Source organism: Lissotriton vulgaris, chromosome 11, assembly GCF_964263255.1.
Source record: "Lissotriton vulgaris chromosome 11, aLisVul1.2, whole genome shotgun sequence".
Classification (NCBI taxonomy): domain Eukaryota; kingdom Metazoa; phylum Chordata; class Amphibia; order Caudata; family Salamandridae; genus Lissotriton; species Lissotriton vulgaris.
In genome coordinates this window covers 120,941,230-120,960,961 of record NC_141699.1, presented here as the reverse complement: position 1 = coordinate 120,960,961, position 19,732 = coordinate 120,941,230, and the positions used below count along the sequence as shown (strand labels likewise).

Below are 19,732 nucleotides of genomic sequence, written 5' to 3'. Positions count from 1 at the left end.
ACTCAAGTGCAACTACTACCAATTTCCCTTGACTTGACGGGGGCACTTATCAACTCGACGCCAGTTAAAGGTCGTTCGAAGACTCGTGTGAGGTATCTAGAAGGTATCGTAGACCTCCCCCCAACCCCACACAACTTACCGCATCTGCCGTCGCAGATGTCACTGGCCCCGGGAAATTCCCCAGGAGGGGGCTGTAACCCCTCCTACACAGGAAGGGGCCTTGACCGCCTTTCCTCTTCTTTCGGCGACCCATCCTTAGAAGGGACCGCCTCCCCGTTGAGGGGCCAAAGGCCACCTCCCCCGAGCGCTCCCATCCGTGTAAGGGTGACGCCCACTCATAGGGATCTTCCAATTAGTGCTCACCGATCATGACCTTACCGCCACAGGCCGGATAGTTGACCGGCTATCCGGACCCCCCACACAACTCCTACCTAAAGGTCATGTTTCAACGATTTTAACCATGCTAAGAAGTCTCCTAAGAGTAACTCATTCCCCACCCAAGACAAATGCACACCATCCCCCAAATACATACTGTCATCATTAATACAGCTATGAGAAATAGAATGCAATGTCCTGGAACGGAACAACCTACTCACTTTATTGTTAAGCTTTCTAACAGAATGGTTCAAAGCAGGAATAGAGATAGCCCCCCGCCACACCTTTCGTGGAATCAAATGGGGCCATGCAATCGTGCACCCCGGAACTCTCCTCGCCAACCAACTTACGGTGGAAAGCATTGCCTCCAGGAGTAGTCGTCTACCGATGGTGACCAAATCATTACCCCCAACATGCACTATAACTATAGACGGCGGTGACCTTGTCCGCCCTAACAAACCCTCGAAAAATGTTTGAAACTGGTCAATACAGAGACCGCCCCTTCCGTAGAAGGACATCCTGTACCCGTATTCCCCAGCTACGTGAATCATGTCACCTGCTTTGAATACGTCTGCGGCACGCCTCACGTATGAGTGGCCCACGACCCACACCTCCTTTTTCACAGCCGGTGATGTCTGACCGCTGGCCCGGTGTAGGGTCGACTGCATAGTCCGCCCCGCCTCGTAGGCTTGCGTAACTGAAAACCAAACAAAAACAAGAAGCGTGAGTACATTATTACAGCTTCACAACATGTGCAACCGCACGTATCTTTTGTAACAATTGGAGGACCAACGCCCCACTCGTTTCACTTGCTCAACATTAAGACCCCTGGCTGTAGCTTCCGTAGCAGCCCCTATCCGAAAGGAATGGGTCCCAAATTCGCCCGGGTTCAAGCCCGCAGCGGCAATTGACATCGCAAGCACCCGCTGAAACTGAAATTTCGTCAGTGGGGTGGCGTCAGCGTGTCTTAACAAAGTCCCCCCCCATGATGCCACCCTTCGTGCTAGGTAATCCTCTAAACACTTTACCGGACATATGGAGGACCCAGGAATCCTGCGTATGATGACGCAGTCACCCATCCCATCTTGATCAGTCTTGGATTTTACAAAGGAGACAGTCATTGTTTCTCCCCTGATCTGAACGTGTTCCTGGCACAAACCCCCCGCCACATCCAGTTTGTTCCTTGCAACTAGTTCGCTTACCCGCATTGCTCCGTGAAATGCTAGCGTAAAAGCGGCTCGGAACAGCACTGCCTCAAACTGAGATGAACATGTGGCCGGGAGTGTGGCCAACAACTGGGACAATCTATCCAAACCTATCGGGCGCCTTTCATCTACTCTGCGACCCTCAAGGCGTTGCCACCCACGCAGCGCTTTCTGTACAACGAAAGACGCTGTTGGGTCCTGGATAGCGTGTGCTCTGGCAACAAAGGAAATGGCAGCACGATGCCTCTGGGCCGTAGCCACCGATTTCCCAGCCCTACGTAAGGACATCAGGAAATTCACTACCCATTCCTCGTGACCCCAAAGTCGCTCTCTATCACTCCCCAAAAAGGCTAAATAGGCCCGAAACGCCCCTTCGTATGCCTTCCTCGTCCTTGGTGCTAGACTCTCTCCCACGAGGTGACGAAGTTCGGGGCACCGAGAGACCAGAGAGCTTCGGGAAAGGGTGCCGGCTCTGGGTCCGCTGAGGGGAGGAAACCCGAAAAAGCCTGCATTTGAAAACGAGACAGTGCGTCAGCCGCCTGATTCATCACCCCTGGAACATGCTTTGCTCTGAATAGCACGTTCAATTGCATACATAGTAAAACAATTTCCTTAAGCAGTCTTAAAATTAGTTTACAACGTGCTGCCTGACTATTGATGCACTCGACCACGGTCATATTGTCAGACCAAAATATGACAGAGTGATCTTTGAACCCATCGGGCCATGTTCTCAAGGCCACCAAGATGGGAAACAGTTCCAGGAAAGCAATATTACTCGTCAGGCCATTCTCATGCCACCATGTCGGCCATCTTTGTGCCGACCATTTCGTGCCGAAGATGGCGCCAAAACCTATGCTTCCTGCTGAATCTGTCCACAGCCCCAGCTCTTCAGAAGACACGGCTGGTTCATTCCAGACGATTCTACCATTGAAGTCCGCCAGAAATGCTAACCAAATACGCATGTCCTGGCGGATCTCGGCCGATAGTCTCGTGCGATGATGGCACTCTTTAAGGCCGACCATCGCTTGGGCAATTGAACGGGAAAAGGGGCGGGCCATTGGTATTACCCTCAGGGCAAAATTCAACTGTCCCACCAACTGCTGTAATTGTTGCAGCGTAACTTTTGATGCATTTATACACACTTGCAGCGCAGCCCTGAACTTCAACACTTTCTCGGCTGGCAAACGGAAACACCCTTCAATGGAGTCCAACTCGATCCCCAGAAACTCGAGGCGAGTCGTAGGACCCACTGTTTTACCCGGCGCCAATGGCACACCAAACTGTTTCATTAACACACAAAATTCGGCCAAGGCCCGGCCACATTCAAGATCCCCGGCTGCCCCAAGAAACAGAAAATCATCAAGGTAGTGCATTACATCTTGGAAACCCGTTTTCTTTGTGAAGACCCATTGTAGAAAACTACTGAATTTCTCGAAATAAGCACAGGATATAGAGCACCCCATTGGCATACACCTATCCATGTAATAACAACCCTGAAACATGAATCCTAGGAGACGCTGGTCGTCTGGGTGTACCGGGAGCAATCGGAACGCTGACTCGATATCTGACTTCGCCATCAGTGCCCCGGGCCCCAGGCGATTTAAAATGGCTACGGCCTCATCGAAGGATGCGTACCGCACCGAACACACTTCTGGATCGATTGCATCATTTACGGAAAGACCTCGTGGAGCTGATAAATTATGAATCAGTCGGAACTCACCGGGGTCTTTCTTGGGGACTACCCCTAAGGGAGAACAAACAAAATTCTGGACCGGGGGTACACTAAACGGGCCGGCGACCCGACCTCGAGTCACCTCTTTCCGGATCTTATCCTGTACTACGGTCGTATGCTGCAGGACGGAAAGTTGATTTTTACACTTTTCCACACCCTGAAAGTCCCCTACCGGGATGCGGAAACCATACGAAAAACCGTTCCGCAGCACCCCAGCAGAAGTACGATCCGGGTATTCACTGAGCCAGGGAATCATCGCCAGGGTATCAATTGGGGTAGGTAAAGGCGCCCCTCGGACTATATTAGACCTGTTTGGCACCTCCTCTCCCCCCATTATCACCCGTTCTGGCTCTGCACGAGGACTCAGGATGGGACGACCCACAGCCACTACATTCATGTTTGAATTTACACGATCCATGGGGCCTAGTACATTTACCTCTGTTGTAATTAAAGCAGAGACCCCTTTTTCCGGTATTGCCGGCAGGTTTCGAGTAATCGTCGGTACCCGTACCTGATCGAAAGGGCGTCCCTGCATATTGCCGGGAGGATTCGCCAACATTGCTTCCCACCAACGGCATTTTCAACATTCCTGACTCCTTCATTTTATCCCAAGTCAAGGAATCATAACAATCCCAGGTTAAACTTTTATTATGCTCCTTTTCCTTTCTGAACAGATTATCGTAACAGAACCAATGATTACCCTGGTGCGATGTCGAGTACCCCATGATTCGTGATTGATAGATTGGGAACTCGGAAAGCAACTCAGGTCTACGTTCCCCCAAGATTGATGTAAAGATTCCCCAAGCATTGCCCCAATTGCCGATATTCTCATTCACTTTAAAGGCGGCCATTTTTGCGCGCCAAACACTCGGATGCATGAGATCCTTCTGACTCTTTACATGCTCTACCTCATAATGATCAACAAGCAGTGAGAAAATGTTCACATACTCCCCCGCCCAAATCTTTTCCTTAATTGCCAAAGGAACATGCTGCCCCAACTTTTCTCTCCGAGAGGGTGTTGATTCATCCCTCGCGATCGGCAATGGCCGCTTACCTGCACCTGACGCTGCCTCTGTGGTCGCAATCGTCCCTGGTGTCTTGTCCCCTACTGCAGCCGGCACGGGCACCTTGGCTGCTTCCCGTTTCTCACGCAATTGCTTTATCAGCGCCTGCGCATCGACAGCCGTGGCGCCCTCGTCACCTTTACCCAACCACGCTGCCAATTGTGGTGCCAGCTCGGGCGGCATATCATCCTCGGACACGGGGGTGACCACAACGGGAATTGGATTCCCCTCCTCCGGCACGGGAGTTGGAGCCTCGAGCGGGGCACTGGGACCCGGGATGTCTTCACCCGCTGCCCCCCTCCTGGGCCTCTTGTTTTTCCCTCCCGGTGCTGCTCCCGCCAAAGGACGTTTTGGACCCCCTTCCTCATTCTTGTCCACCCGCTTCTTTAGCTCGGACATCTCCTTCATGAGAACACGCAGCATCTGGTCAGTAGTCATGCGCTTTCCCACCTTCTTCGGCATTCTCCAACAAAGTAACTGTAAAACAAACAAGAACGATTAAAACGCTCAAAATTGGCTCTTCGTTCCGTCTCGAGCTCACGTGCAGCGAGGAGGTGCAGCTTCAGAGCACAGGAACAAGAGGATGTCTTCTGGTCTTGCGTCCCTTTTTATCCATCTTCAGGGCGGGCGTAAACCCGCCCCTGCCTGCCCCGAAGGGCGTGGCCAGCCGCGTCAGTGTCTAGGCCAGCCCACTCTAGGGCGGGAAAAAGCGCGCCCCGGCTACGCCGCTTCGGGCATACCAGCCGAGACGCGCCTCCCGCCCAAAATGGCTTCCCGGGGGGATCGAGGCACTCTGCCATACGTTCGGGGGGACCGAGTGGTCGCCCCTTTCCATTTTTCAATGCGATTTACTTGCATAATTGTTATCTGTGACAAGGAGAAAACTGTGACTTTATTTGGCTTCAGTTTACTCTTTACGTTCTTTTTGTTTTCTTAGCTTTTTAAATACAGAAGTAACTTAGGAATTTTTTCTCCTTGATCAGTTTTCATAGTTCTTGTATTTCTTCCTCTTTGTTCTCACCTTCGATCCCCGGATTCGCTCGGGTAGTTGATGGCCAGAGTACGGGCTTTGTTTCCGCTCTCTGAGTTGACTCGCAGTCCGTTGCAGAGCTGGGCTCTTTCAAGGTCTCATCTCCCATTCAAATGTACACAAACCACCTAGAAAGTTTATTTCTGGGAGAAAAGGCGTTTGTTATCAGTAGGAAAATGCGGAGAGGGTTCATACAGATTGTATGGAGTGCTTGAAACAGAACAAGAACTGACAAAGCTGTTGTTTTTGTCATTTAACATTATGTAAAGTGTATTTTTAATGCTCTTTGTGTCACTGAGTAATTGATGTTATCCAGCTGTATGACAGGGGCGTAGCTTCCATTGTTGCAGCAGGTGCAGTGGCACTGGCGCCCACAGACCTGCGGGACCCACTGAACCCCGATTATTGCGGTATTTTATATTTCAAACATGAATAAGGGGTCGTATTTCCTTCCTTGCCCTAGGGCCCATTTTTTCACCTTAGAGCCATGAAAGGCTGCGTGGATCCTCCCTGATTTGAATCGGTGACAATGAGGTCACGCAAAGAGCTCTTGCGTGGCTGCATCAGCCACCCAACTGGGCTACATGATCCGGGAAAATTTGTATGCTGCATGCCGACGGAGACACACAACGTACACACAGCCATTTACAGGGCACATATAAAAATCTGTATTGTGGCGCAGCTGCGGCTTAAATGTTGCGGCCCTCTTACAATGTGACGCATCTAGGGAGATGCATCACGTTATAAATTCCTGCATCACATTATACCTGCGTCAGGCATAATTTATGCAGGGTGGGCGTTTCCACGAAAAAAAGCCTTGTAGAACTGACGCACTGAAATCTACAAGATTTCACTGCGTCACTTTACGCCTTCACTGCGGCAAAATCCCTACGCCTGCACAGACCAAGCGTTTGGAATGACTCATGGCTTTTTGCTTCACTTTCATGATCAACTTCAGCAATGCGGCACTTTTGTGCCAACACATGTGTCAGAATTTCTGATGCATCTGTTAATCCTTGCACCATGGAGCACTGTATTGTAAATACAGCACATTCATAGTGGCACAAGGACATTCAGCACTGACGCAAGGAAAAGTATGCATCTATGCAGATGCATCAGATCCTTGTGAATCTTCCCCTAGAATGTTTTGAAAACCAGGAAACCAGTATATTGTACCCCCTAAAGCTAAAAATGAAATGCAGCAAATGCAACTATGTAGTGCAATGAAATGGCAGACTTGCAGTATGGAAAATGGAAAAATGTAGCTATGATTTATTTTCCTTTAAATTATTGCTGTTCCTCCTCTAGTAAACATTTGAAGACAGTGGGCTCTATGAGGATGCTATTATGAATTTGTGCTTCTTATATTTTCCACAACCCATGGCTAGCAGCCTAGATCTCATCTTTTTGTGAAGGGATATCTGTCTGAGCATCAAATCCATAACTAGGGAGGGTGCTGCTTACCTGGAGAGCTATTTAGCATACAATTTCCCAGAATTCTCTGCGTGTGGCTAGCGACGGTGTGGGGCAGAGAGCTGATGGAAATTAGTAAAACAACGCCAACATATGTCTTACATTGCCTGTCAGAAGCAGTGGAGGTGTAGTTATGCATAAACAGATAAAATCTTTTTTAAAAAGGGTTCATGTTCTTTGTAACATGAGGTACCAGGGCGAGTGGGCATGAAATTCACACTATAATTGGTTAGCTTTGCCCAGTGGCAGTATTGTAGCCAATGAGGTTTAACCGAGGTGCGATTATTGCTTATTGGAAACTTTACCCAATACCCCGTCATCGAGACTTGAAATATAGTTGAAATGACTATTTTTGACAGTCTCTTCGGAGACTGGAGAATATGTAATAAAAAATTAAGATATTTTATTGTTTAATGTGATTTACTTGCATAATTGTTATCCGTGACAAGGAGAAAACTGTGACTTTATTTGGCTTCAGTTTACTCTTTACGTTCTTTTTGTTTTCTCAGCTTTTTAAATACGGCAGTAACTTAGGGATTTTTTCTCCTTGATCAGTTTTCATAATTCTTGTATTTCTTCCTCTTTGTTCTCACCTTCGATCCCCGGATTCGCTCAGGTAGTTGATGGCCAGAGTACGGGCTTTGTTTCCGCTCTCTGAGTTGACTCGCAGTCTGTCGCAGAGCTGGGCTCTTTCGAGGTCTCATCTCCTATTCAAATGTACACAAACCACCTAGAAAGCTTATTTCTGGGAGCAAAGGCGTTTGTTATCAGTAGGAAAATGCGGAGAGGGTTCATACAGATTGTATGGGGTGCTTGAAACAGAACGAGTACTGACAAAGCTGTTGTTTTTGTCATTTAACATTATGTAAAGTGTATTTTTTAATGCTCTTTGTGTCACTGAGTAATTGATGTTACCCAGCTGTATGACAGGGGCGTAGCTTCCATTGTTGCAGCAGGTGCAGTGGCACTGGCACCCACAGACCTGCGGGACCCACTGAACCCCGATTATTGCGGTATTTTATATTTCAAACATGAATAAGGGGTCCTATTTCCTTCCTTGCCCTAGGGCCCATTTTTTCACCTTAGAGCCATGAAAGGCTGCGTGGATCCTCCCTGATTTGAATCGGTGACAATGAGGTCACGCAAAGAGCTCTTGCGTGGCTGCATCAGCCACCCAACTGGGCTACATGATCCGGGAAAATTTGTATGCTGCATGCCGACGGAGACACACAACGTACACACAGCCATTTACAGGGCACATATAAAAATCTGTATTGTGGTGCAGCTGCGGCTTAAATGTTGTGGCCCTCTTACAATGTGACACATCTAGGGAGATGCATCACATTATAAAGCCCTGCATCACATTATACCTGCGTCAGGCATAATGTATGCAGGGTGGGCGTTTCCACGAAAAAAAGCATTGTAGAACTGACGCACTGAAATCTACAAGATTTCACTGCGTCACTTTACGCCTTCACTGCGGCAAAATCCCTACGCCTGCACAGACCAAGCGTTTGGAATGACTCATGGCTTTTTGCTTCACTTTCATGATCAACTTCAGCAATGCGGCACTTTTGTGCCAACACATGTGTCAGAATTTCTGATGCATCTGTTAATCCTTGCACCATGGAGCACTGTATTGTAAATACAGCACATTCATAGTGGCACAAGGACATTCAGCACTGACGCAAGGAAAAGTATGCATCTATGCAGATGCATCAGATCCTTGTGAATCTTCCCCTAGAATGTTTTGAAAACCAGGAAACCAGTATATTGTACCCCCTAAAGCTAAAAATGAAATGCAGCAAATGCAACTATGTAGTGCAATGAAATGGCAGACTTGCAGTATGGAAAATGGAAAAATGTAGCTATGATTTATTTTCCTTTAAATTATTGCTGTTCCTCCTCTAGTAAACATTTGAAGACAGTGGGCCCTATGAGGATGCTATTATGAATTTGTGCTTCTTATATTTTCCACAACCCATGGCTAGCAGCCTAGCTCTCATCTTTGTGTGAAGGGATATCTGTCTGAGCATCAAATCCATAACTAGGGAGGGTGCTGCTTACCTGAAGAGCTATTTAGCATACAATTTCCCAGAATTCTCTGCGTGTGGCTAGCGATGGTTTGGGGCAGAGAGCTGATGGAAATTAGTAAAACAACGCCAACATATGTCTTACATTGCCTGTCAGAAGCAGTGGAGGTGTAGTTATGCATAAACAGATAAAATCTTTTGAAAAGGGTTCATGTTCTTTGTAACATGAGGTACTAGGGCGAGTGGGCATGAAATTCACACTATAATTGGTTAGCTTTGCTCAGTGGCAGTATCGTAGCCAATGAGGTTTAACCAAGGCACGATTATTGCTTATTGAAAAATTTACCCAATACCCCGTCATGGAGACTTGAAATATAGTTGAAATGACAATTTTTGACAGTCTCTTCGGAGACTGGAGAATATGTAATAAAAAAATAAGATAGTTTATTTTTCAATGCGATTTACTTGCATAATTGTTATCTGTGACAAGGAGAAAACTGTGACTTAATTTGGCTTCAGTTTACTCTTTATGTTCTTTTTGTTTCGTCAGCTTTTTAAATACGGCAGTAACTTAGGGATTTTTTCTTCTTGATCAGTTTTCATAATTCTTGTATTTCTTCCTCTTTGTTCTCACCTTCGATCCCCGGTTTCGCTCGGGTAGTTGATGGCCAGAGTACGGGCTTTGTTTCCGCTCTCTGAGTTGACTCGCAGTCCGTCGGAGAGCTGGGCTCTTTCGAGGTCTCATCTCCCATTCAAATGTCCACAAACCACCTAGAAAGTTTATTTCTGGGAGCAAAGGCGTTTGTTATCAGTAGGAAAATGCGGAGAGGGTTCATACAGATTGTATGGAGTGCTTGAAACAGAACAAGAACTGACAAAGCTGTTGTTTTTGTCATTTAACATTATGTAAAGTGTATTTTTTAATGCTCTTTGTGTCACTGAGTAATTGATGTTACCCAGCTGTATGACAGGGGCGTAGCTTCCATTGTTGCAGCAGGTGCAGTGGCACTGGCGCCCACAGACCTGCGGGACCCACTGAACCCCGAATATTGCGGTATTTTATATTTCAAACATGAATAAGGGGTCCTATTTCCTTCCTTGCCCTAGGGCCCATTTTTTCACCTGAGAGCCATGAAAGGCTGCGTGGATCCTCCCTGATTTGAATCGGTGACAATGAGGTCACGCAAAGAGCTCTTGCGTGGCTGCATCAGCCCAACTGGGCTACATGATCCGGGAAAATTTGTATGCTGCATGCCGACGGAGACACACAACGTACACACAGCCATTTACAGGGCACATATAAAAATCTGTATTGTGGCGCAGCTGCGGCGTAAATGTTGCGGCCCTTTTACAATGTGACGCATCTAGGGAGATGCGTCACATTATAAAGCCCTGCATCACATTATACCTGCGTCAGGCATAATGTATGCAGGGTGGGCGTTTCCACGAAAAAAAGCCTTGTAGAACTCACGCACTGAATTCTACAAGATTTCACTGCGTCACTTTGATTTGATTTGATTTTGATTTAAAATTATTTCTAGAGCGCACGTATACCAGCGGTTTCTTGGCGCTAACTCTAACTGGATCCAAAGCTAATAGGCGGGGGGGGGGGGAAGATTAATCAAAAGACTTCTTGAACAGGTAAGTCTTTAGGTGCCTACGGAATTGAGGGTACTGTGTAATGGAACGAAGTTCAAGGGGAAGGGAATTCCAAAGGGTCGGGGCAAGGGTGGTGAATTTAGATCCTCCCCACTTCTTTCTCCGGAAACGGGGAACAGTGAGGAGGGATTGAGAAGACGAGCGGAGTGCCCGAGTGGGAATGTATGGGGTAATCTCGGACGAGATAAAGGCCGGAGCCAAGCCAAGTCGGGCCAGAAAGGTCATAGTTGCAAGCTTGAATTGGACCCTGGCACCCACCGGCAGCCAATGTAAAGATTTCAGGAGGGGGGTAGAATGGTGAAATTTAGGAAGTTTAAAGGCCAGGCGGGCCGCCTGGTTCTGAATCTGTTGTAGACGCCGCAAGCTGTAAGCGGGAGTGCCGGCATATAAAGCATTGCCGTAATCCAGGCGGGACACCACCATGGCCAGGATTATAAGCTTGAGGGCAGGAAAGGTGAAGAAGCGAGACACTCTGCGAATAGTGCGCAAAGAGAGAAAGGAGGAAGATACCACAGAGCTAACCTGGGAGTGAAGGGTGAGTTGTGAGTTGATTTTTATACCTAGGGTCTTAACAGAGGAGGAGGGAGCAGGGGGGGGGCCAAGAGAGGGAGGCCAAAAGATAGAGGACCAGGGGCTGGATGAACCACCCGTCAACACCAACTCGGTCTTATCAGGGTTGAGTTTAAGATGGTTGTGGTTCATCCAGTCCCTGATATGGAGCATGACAGAGTGAAAGTTTAGCATAGAAGAGGAGGAAGAGGATAGATTGAAAACAAGCTGGAGGTCATCCGCATAGTTAAATACGGCGACCTCCATCTGTTGAAGGGAAAAGATAAGAGGGGCAAGATAAAGATTGAACAAGAGGGGGGAAAGGGAAGAGCCCTGGGGAACCCCGCACCGAACTCTCCGGACGTCCGCCGTAAAATCACCCAGGCGAACAGCCTGGGTGCGGTCACTCAGGAAGGAGGACAACCAGACCAGGGCAGTCCCCCGGATCCCCGCCGCCTCGACACGGGACAACAAGATGGTATGGTCTACCGTGTCAAAGGCGGCTGAGAGATCGAGGAGCACAAGGGCCTGGTGCTGATTGGTGTCCATACCCTCCCTGAGGTTGTCCAGGACCGAGATGACGACGGACTCCGTAGAGTGAGCGGAGCGGAAGCCGGCCTGGCGGGGGGCAAGGGCTCCATGCGTCTCCACAAAGGAGCTCAGAGCGCGGGTGACGTGACGCTCGAGCACCTTAGCCAGGAATGGTAAGAGGGAGATGGGGCGGAAATTGGCCGGGACAGAGGGATCAGCCCCAGGTTTTTTTAAGATGGGCACAATGACCGCCGATTTCAAGGAGTTGGGGACTACGCCTTGGGCGAGGGAACTGTTGAGGAGGTGAAGGGGGGGATCCGGGCAGGTAGCAAAGATATGACGGAGGATGTGGGCTGGGCAAGGGTCCAGAGGAGAGCCAGACTTGACCACAGGCAGTAGGGCGAGCAGACTTTCTCTAGTGATGGGTGGGAGGGTGGTGAGTTCGCCCTGGGGAGGGGGACATTGAGGATCCACAAAGGAAAGGGAGGGGGGGGGAATGTTAGCCTTGATGGTGGTGATTTTGTTAATAAAATAATTGTTTAGAGAAAGGCAGAGTTCTTCAGACGGGGCGGGCTTGAGGGTTGTTCTGTCTGAGAACGCTAGGCTGTGGACAATTGTGAATATTTCCTTGGACTGGTTTTCCGCGGCTAGAATTTTGGAGGAGAAGTATGATGTTTTGGCCTCCAGGATGGCTTTTTTGTATTGGGCGAGAGTGTTGGTATACTCCAGTTTGAGAATGGGGCAATAGTTTCTTCTCCAAGCCCGTTCAGCGCGACGTACTTTTAGCTTGATGGTCTTAAGCTCGATGGTAAACCAACGGTTGGCGTCCTTCTCCCGTTTGGAGGTGATGCGTTTGAGCGGGGCGACAGAGTCGCGGCCGGAGGAAAGCCATTTATCTATGGCATCCACCTGGGAAAGAGTGGAGAGGCCGTGCAGAGGAGGGAGGGAGGAGCTAAGAAGGGAGGAAAAACTATCTAGGTTAACTCGACCCCATGATCGGACCCAGGTGTTTTTGGGGCAAGGGGGCTTAGTGGGGGAGTGGATAGGAAGGGAGAAAGAAATCAAGTGATGATCAGACCATGGACAAGGTGAAATTGAGAGAGATTCCACAGGGCAATTCAGGGACCAGATCTGATCGAGCGTGTGACCTTTAATATGGGTGGGTGATTGAACAAAGGATGTGAAGTTAAGGGATTGAAGGGTTTCAGAAAATTCCTTGGAGGATGGACATTCAGCAGGATCAAATGGCCAGAAATTGAAGTCTCCAAGAAGCAGAATAGAAGAATTGTTGATTGTGACTGTGGCCAGAACGTCCAAGAAGTCAGAGAGAAACTGTAGCGGGGATTGAGGAGGACGATAGGTAAGGAAACAGGTCAAAGGAGGAGAAATGGAGGTGGTACGGATCACCAAAAATTCAGAAGTTGCGATGTTAGGCAAGGATAAGCTTTGGAAAGGTAGGTCGGTACGTACGATGACCGCTACACCGCCCCCGGCTTTGCCATGCGGGCGATCCGCCCTAAGGGCGTAGTAAGTGGCCGGTAGGGTGGATAATAGGGCGGGGAGGGAGTCGTCACAGAACCAAGTCTCCGTTAAAAAAAGGAGATCTGGGGCATGAAGATCTAACAGGACCGAAAGCTCATGAGCATGGGCGACAGCCGACCGGGTGTTAAGATAGAACACTTTAAGGGCTTTAAGGGTTGATTGGGGAACAGTGCAGCAGGGTGGGGGGAATAGTGCTATGGGAGGGGGAATAGGAAGGGGGGTGGTGGGGGTGAGACCAAGAGAGGAGATGCAAGAGAGTGAAGAGGCCATGATGGGCCAAGGTCCTTGGAGGCATCGCAGTTGGTCCGGGGAATAGATGATGCGCGGGGCAGAGTGACGTGCCCCTAGCCCCGGCCAGGCGCGGACGGGCGCAGACGGGCTTGCCTTAGGCGCGCCTTCGGCGCGCAATCGTCGCGCCCGCTGCGCTCGTCCGCTGCGCTTCCTCCCCAGGCACATAATTTATGCAGGATAGTCAGGTCTTAAAGGGGGCGTGGCCAACCGAGGGGGCGTGTCGCGTGGCACACCTCGCCCTCGAGACTGGCGACCCGGATCAGGTGGTTCGTTGCAGCGCCAGCGCGCTGTTTGGGAAAGTGCCAAGGAGTGCGAGCAAGTTGCAGGTTTTAAAATCAAGGTAATACACACAAATGTTTAAAAAACAGAATTCAAAGCTCCCGGCTTTTCGCCTCAGGAGTCCAGTTGTAGTGACGCGCTGTGAGCGCCGCGCGCACTATTTATAGGTCTTAAAGGGGGCGTGGCCAACCGAGGGGGCGTGTCGCGTGGCACACCTCGCCCTCGAGACTGGCGACCCGGATCAGGTGGTTCGTTGCAGCGCCAGCGCGCTGTTTGGGAAAGTGCCAAGGAGTGCGAGCAAGTTGCAGGTTTTAAAATCAAGGTAATACACATATAGTGCAATGAAATGGCAGACTTGCAGTATGGAAAATGGAAAAATGTAGCTATGATTTATTTTCCTTTAAATTATTGCTGTTCCTCCTCTAGTAAACATTTGAAGACAGTGGGCCCTATGAGGATGCTATTATGAATTTGTGCTTCTTATATTTTCCACAACCCATGGCTAGCAGCCTAGATCTCATCTTTGTGTGAAGGGATATCTGTCTGAGCATCAAATCCATACCTAGGGAGGGTGCTGCTTACCTGAAGAGCTATTTAGCATACAATTTCCCAGAAATCTCTGCGTGTGGCTAGCGACGGTTTGGGGCAAAGAGCTGATGGAAATCAGTAAAACAACGCCAACATATGTCTTACATTGCCTGTCAGAAGCAGTGGAGGTGTAGTTATGCATAAACAGATAAAATCTTTTGAAAAGGGTTCATGTTCTTTGTAACATGAGGTACTAGGGCGAGTGGGCATGAAATTCACACTATACTTGGTTAGCTTTGCGCAGTGGCAGTATCGTAGCCAATGAGGTTTAACCGAGGCGCGATTATTGCTTATTGAAAACTTTACCCAATACCCCGTCATGGAGACTTGAAATATAGTTGAAATGACAATTTTTGACAGTCTCTTCGGAGACTGGAGAATATGTAATAAAAAAATAAGATAGTTTATTTTTCAATGCGATTTACTTGCATAATTGTTATCTGTGACAAGGAGAAAACTGTGACTTTATTTGGCTTCAGTTTACTCTTTACGTTCTTTTTATTTTCTCAGCTTTTTACATACGGCAGTAACTTAGGGATTTTTTCTCCTTGATCAGTTTTCATAGTTCTTGTATTTCTTCCTCTTTGTTCTCACCTTCGATCCCCGGATTCGCTCGGGTAGTTGATGGCCAGAGTACGGGCTTTGTTTCCGCTCTCTGAGTTGACTCGCAGTCCGTTGCAGAGCTGGGCTCTTTCGAGGTCTCATCTCCCATTCAAATGTACACAAACCACCTAGAAAGTTTATTTCTGGGAGAAAAGGCGTTTGTTATCAGTAGGAAAATGCGGAGAGGGTTCATACAGATTGTATGGAGTGCTTGAAACAGAACAAGAACTGACAAAGCTGTTGTTTTTGTCATTTAACATTATGTAAAGTGTATTTTTAATGCTCTTTGTGTCACTGAGTAATTGATGTTATCCAGCTGTATGACAGGGGCGTAGCTTCCATTGTTGCAGCAGGTGCAGTGGCACTGGCGCCCACAGACCTGCGGGACCCACTGAACCCCGATTATTGCGGTATTTTATATTTCAAACATGAATAAGGGGTCCTATTTCCTTCCTTGCCCTAGGGCCCATTTTTTCACCTGAGAGCCATGAAAGGCTGCGTGGATCCTCCCTGATTTGAATCGGTGACAATGAGGTCACGCAAAGAGCTCTTGCGTGGCTGCATCAGCCCAACTGGGCTACATGATCCGGGAAAATTTGTATGCTGCATGCCGACGGAGACACACAACGTACACACAGCCATTTACAGGGCACATATAAAAATCTGTATTGTGGCGCAGTTGCGGCGTAAATGTTGCGGCCCTTTTACAATGTGACGCATCTAGGGAGATGCGTCACATTATAAAGCCCTGCATCACATTATACCTGCGTCAGGCATAATGTATGCAGGGTGGGCGTTTCCACGAAAAAAAGCCTTGTAGAACTCACGCACTGAAATCTACCAGATTTCACTGCGTCACTTTACGCCTTCACTGCGGCAAAATCCCTACGTCTGCACAGACCAAGCGTTTGGAATGACTCATGGCTTTTTGCTTCACTTTCATGATCAACTTCAGCAATGCGTCACTTTTGTGCCAACACATGTGTCAGAATTTTTGATGCATCTTTTAATCCTTGCACCATGGAGCACTGTATTGTAAATACAGCACATCCATAGTGGCACAAGGACATTCAGCACTGACGCAAGGAAAAGTATGCATCTATGCAGATGCGTCAGATCCTTGTGAATCTTCCCCTAGAATGTTTTGAAAACCAGGAAACCAGTATAATGTACCCCCTAAAGCTAAAAATGAAATGCAGCAAATGCAACTATGTAGTGCAATGAAATGGCAGACTTGCAGTATGGAAAATGGAAAAATGTAGCTATGATTTATTTTCCTTTAAATTATTGCTGTTCCTTCTCTAGTAAACATTTGAAGACAGTGGGCCCTATTAGGATGCTATTATGAATTTGTGCTTCTTATATTTTCCACAACCCATGGCTAGCAGCCTAGATCTCATCTTTGTGTGAAGGGATATCTGTCTGAGCATCAAATCCATACCTAGGGAGGGTGCTGCTTACCTGAAGAGCTATTTAGCATACAATTTCCCAGAAATCTCTGCGTGTGGCTAGCGACGGTTTGGGGCAAAGAGCTGATGGAAATCAGTAAAACAACGCCAACATATGTCTTACATTGCCTGTCAGAAGCAGTGGAGGTATAGTTATGTATAAACAGATAAAATCTTTTGAAAAGGGTTCATGTTCTTTGTAACATGAGGTACTAGGGCGAGTGGGCATGAAATTCACACTATACTTGGTTAGCTTTGCGCAGTGGCAGTATCGTAGCCAATGAGGTTTAACCGAGGCGCGATTATTGCTTATTGAAAACTTTACCCAATACCCCGTCATGGAGACTTGAAATATAGTTGAAATGACAATTTTTGACAGTCTCTTCGGAGACTGGAGAATATGTAATAAAAAAATAAGATAGTTTATTTTTCAATGCGATTTACTTGCATAATTGTTATCTGTGACAAGGAGAAAACTGTGACTTTATTTGGCTTCAGTTTACTCTTTACGTTCTTTTTGTTTTCTTAGCTTTTTAAATACAGAAGTAACTTAGGAATTTTTTCTCCTTGATCAGTTTTCATAGTTCTTGTATTTCTTCCTCTTTGTTCTCACCTTCGATCCCCGGATTCGCTCGGGTATTTGATGGCCAGAGTACGGGCTTTGTTTCCGCTCTCTGAGTTGACTCGCAGTTCGTTGCAGAGCTGGGCTCTTTCGAGGTCTCATCTCCCATTCAAATGTACACAAACCACCTAGAAAGTTTATTTCTGGGAGAAAAGGCGTTTGTTATCAGTAGGAAAATGCGGAGAGGGTTCATACAGATTGTATGGAGTGCTTGAAACAGAACAAGAACTGACAAAGCTGTTGTTTTTGTCATTTAACATTATGTAAAGTGTATTTTTAATGCTCTTTGTGTCACTGAGTAATTGATGTTATCCAGCTGTATGACAGGGGCGCAGCTTCCATTGTTGCAGCAGGTGCAGTGGCACTGGCGCCCACAGACCTGCGGGACCCACTGAACCCCGATTATTGCGGTATTTTATATTTCAAACATGAATAAGGGGTCCTATTTCCTTCCTTGCCCTAGGGCCCATTTTTTCACCTGAGAGCCATGAAAGGCTGCGTGGATCCTCCCTGATTTGAATCGTTGACAATGAGGTCACGCAAAGAGCTCTTGCGTGGCTGCATCAGCCCAACTGGGCTACATGATCCGGGAAAATTTGTATGCTGCATGCCGACGGAGACACACAATGTACACACAGCCATTTACAGGGCACATATAAAAATCTGTATTGTGGCGCAGTTGCGGCGTAAATGTTGCGGCCCTTTTACAATGTGACGCATCTAGGGAGATGCGTCACATTATAAAGCCCTGCATCACATTATACCTGCGTCAGGCATAATGTATGCAGGGTGGGCGTTTCCACGAAAAAAAGCCTTGTAGAACTCACGCACTGAAATCTACAAGATTTCACTGCGTCACTTTACGCCTTCACTGCGGCAAAATCCCTACGCCTGCACAGACCAAGCGTTTGGAATGACTCATGGCTTTTTGCTTCACTTTCATGATCAACTTCAGCAATGCGTCACTTTTGTGCCAACACATGTGTCAGAATTTTTGATGCATCTTTTAATCCTTGCACCATGGAGCACTGTATTGTAAATACAGCACATCCATAGTGGCACAAGGACATTCAGCACTGACGCATGGAAAAGTATGCATCTATGCAGATGCGTCAGATCCTTGTGAATCTTCCCCTAGAATGTTTTGAAAACCAGGAAACCAGTATAATGTACCCCCTAAAGCTAAAAATGAAATGCAGCAAATGCAACTATGTAGTGCAATGAAATGGCAGACTTGCAGTATGGAAAATGGAAAAATGTAGCTATGATTTATTTTCCTTTAAATTATTGCTGTTCCTTCTCTAGTAAACATTTGAAGACAGTGGGCCCTATTAGGATGCTATTATGAATTTGTGCTTCTTATATTTTCGACAACCCATGGCTAGCAGCCTAGATCTCATCTTTGTGTGAAGGGATATCTGTCTGAGCATCAAATCCATAACTAGGGAGGGTGCTGCTCACCTGAAGAGCTATTTAGCATACAATTTCCCAGAATTCTCTGCGTGTGGCTAGCGACGATTTGGGGCAGAGAGCTGATGGAAATTAGTAAAACAACGCCAACATATGTCTTACATTGCCTGTCAGAAGCAGTGGAGGTGTAGTTATGCATAAACAGATAAAATCTTTTGAAAAGGGTTCATGTTCTTTGTAACATGAGGTACTAGGGCGAGTGGGCATGAAATTCACACTATAATTGGTTAGCTTTGCGCAGTGGCAGTATCGTAGCCAATGAGGTTTAACCGAGGCGCGATTATTGCTTATTGAAAACTTTACCCAATACCCCGTCATGAAGACTTGAAATATAGTTGAAATGACAATTTTTGGCAGTCTCTTCGGAGACTGGAGAATATGTAATAAAAAAATAAGATAGTTTATTTTTCAATGCGATTTACTTGCATAATTGTTATCTGTGACAAGGAGAAAACTGTGACTTTATTTGGCTTCAGTTTACTCTTTACGTTCTTTTTGTTTTCTCAGCTTTTTAAATACGGCAGTAACTTAGGGATTTTTTCTCCTTGATCAGTTTTCACAATTCTTGTATTTCTTCCTCTTTGTTCTCACCTTCGATCCCCGGATTCGCTCGGGTAGTTGATGGCCAGAGTACGGGCTTTGTTTCCGCTCTCTGAGTTGACTCACAGTCCGTTGCAGAGCTGGGCTCTTTCGAGGTCTCATCTCCCATTCAAATGTACACAAACCACCTAGAAAGTTTATTTCTGGGAGCAAAGGCGTTTGTTATCAGTAGGAAAATGCGGAGAGGGTTCATACAGATTGTATGGAGTGCTTGAAACAGAACAAGAACTGACAAAGCTGTTGTTTTTGTCATTTAACATTATGTAAAGTGTATTTTTAATGCTCTTTGTGTCACTGAGTAATTGATGTTACCCAGCTGTATGACAGTTGCGTAGCTTCCTTTGTTGCAGCAGGTGCAGTGGCACTGGTGCCCACAGACCTGTGGGACCCACTGAACCCCGATTATTGCGGTATTTTATATTTCAAACATGAATAAGGGGTCCTATTTCCTTCCTTGCCCTAGGGCCCATTTTTTCACCTGAGAGCCATGAAAGGCTGCGTGGATCCTCCCTGATTTGAATCGGTGACAATGAGGTCACGCAAAGAGCTCTTGCGTGGCTGCATCTGCCCAACTGGGCTACATGATCCGGGAAAATTTGTATGCTGCATGCCGACGGAGACACACAACATACACACAG

The 19,732-nt window shown here is 47.2% G+C and overlaps 5 non-coding genes across 5 annotated transcripts; all 5 read left to right on the top strand.

Moving 5' to 3' along the window:
* The first annotated feature begins 7,110 nt into the window (after window positions 1-7,110).
* Window positions 7,111-7,250, top strand: LOC147679329 (U4 spliceosomal RNA). Its single transcript, XR_015301875.1, has one exon. It is a non-coding gene; the product is annotated as a U4 spliceosomal RNA (small nuclear RNA).
* Window positions 7,251-9,184: 1,934 nt separating this feature from the next.
* LOC147679328 (U4 spliceosomal RNA) lies at window positions 9,185-9,324 on the top strand. The gene has a single exon (XR_015301835.1). It is a non-coding gene; the product is annotated as a U4 spliceosomal RNA (small nuclear RNA).
* Window positions 9,325-14,583: 5,259 nt separating this feature from the next.
* On the top strand, window positions 14,584-14,723 carry LOC147679327 (U4 spliceosomal RNA). The gene has a single exon (XR_015301675.1). It is a non-coding gene; the product is annotated as a U4 spliceosomal RNA (small nuclear RNA).
* A 1,930-nt stretch (window positions 14,724-16,653) lies between these two features.
* On the top strand, window positions 16,654-16,793 carry LOC147679326 (U4 spliceosomal RNA). Its single transcript, XR_015301673.1, has one exon. It is a non-coding gene; the product is annotated as a U4 spliceosomal RNA (small nuclear RNA).
* A 1,930-nt stretch (window positions 16,794-18,723) lies between these two features.
* LOC147679325 (U4 spliceosomal RNA) lies at window positions 18,724-18,863 on the top strand. The gene has a single exon (XR_015301634.1). It is a non-coding gene; the product is annotated as a U4 spliceosomal RNA (small nuclear RNA).
* Window positions 18,864-19,732: the final 869 nt, after the last annotated feature.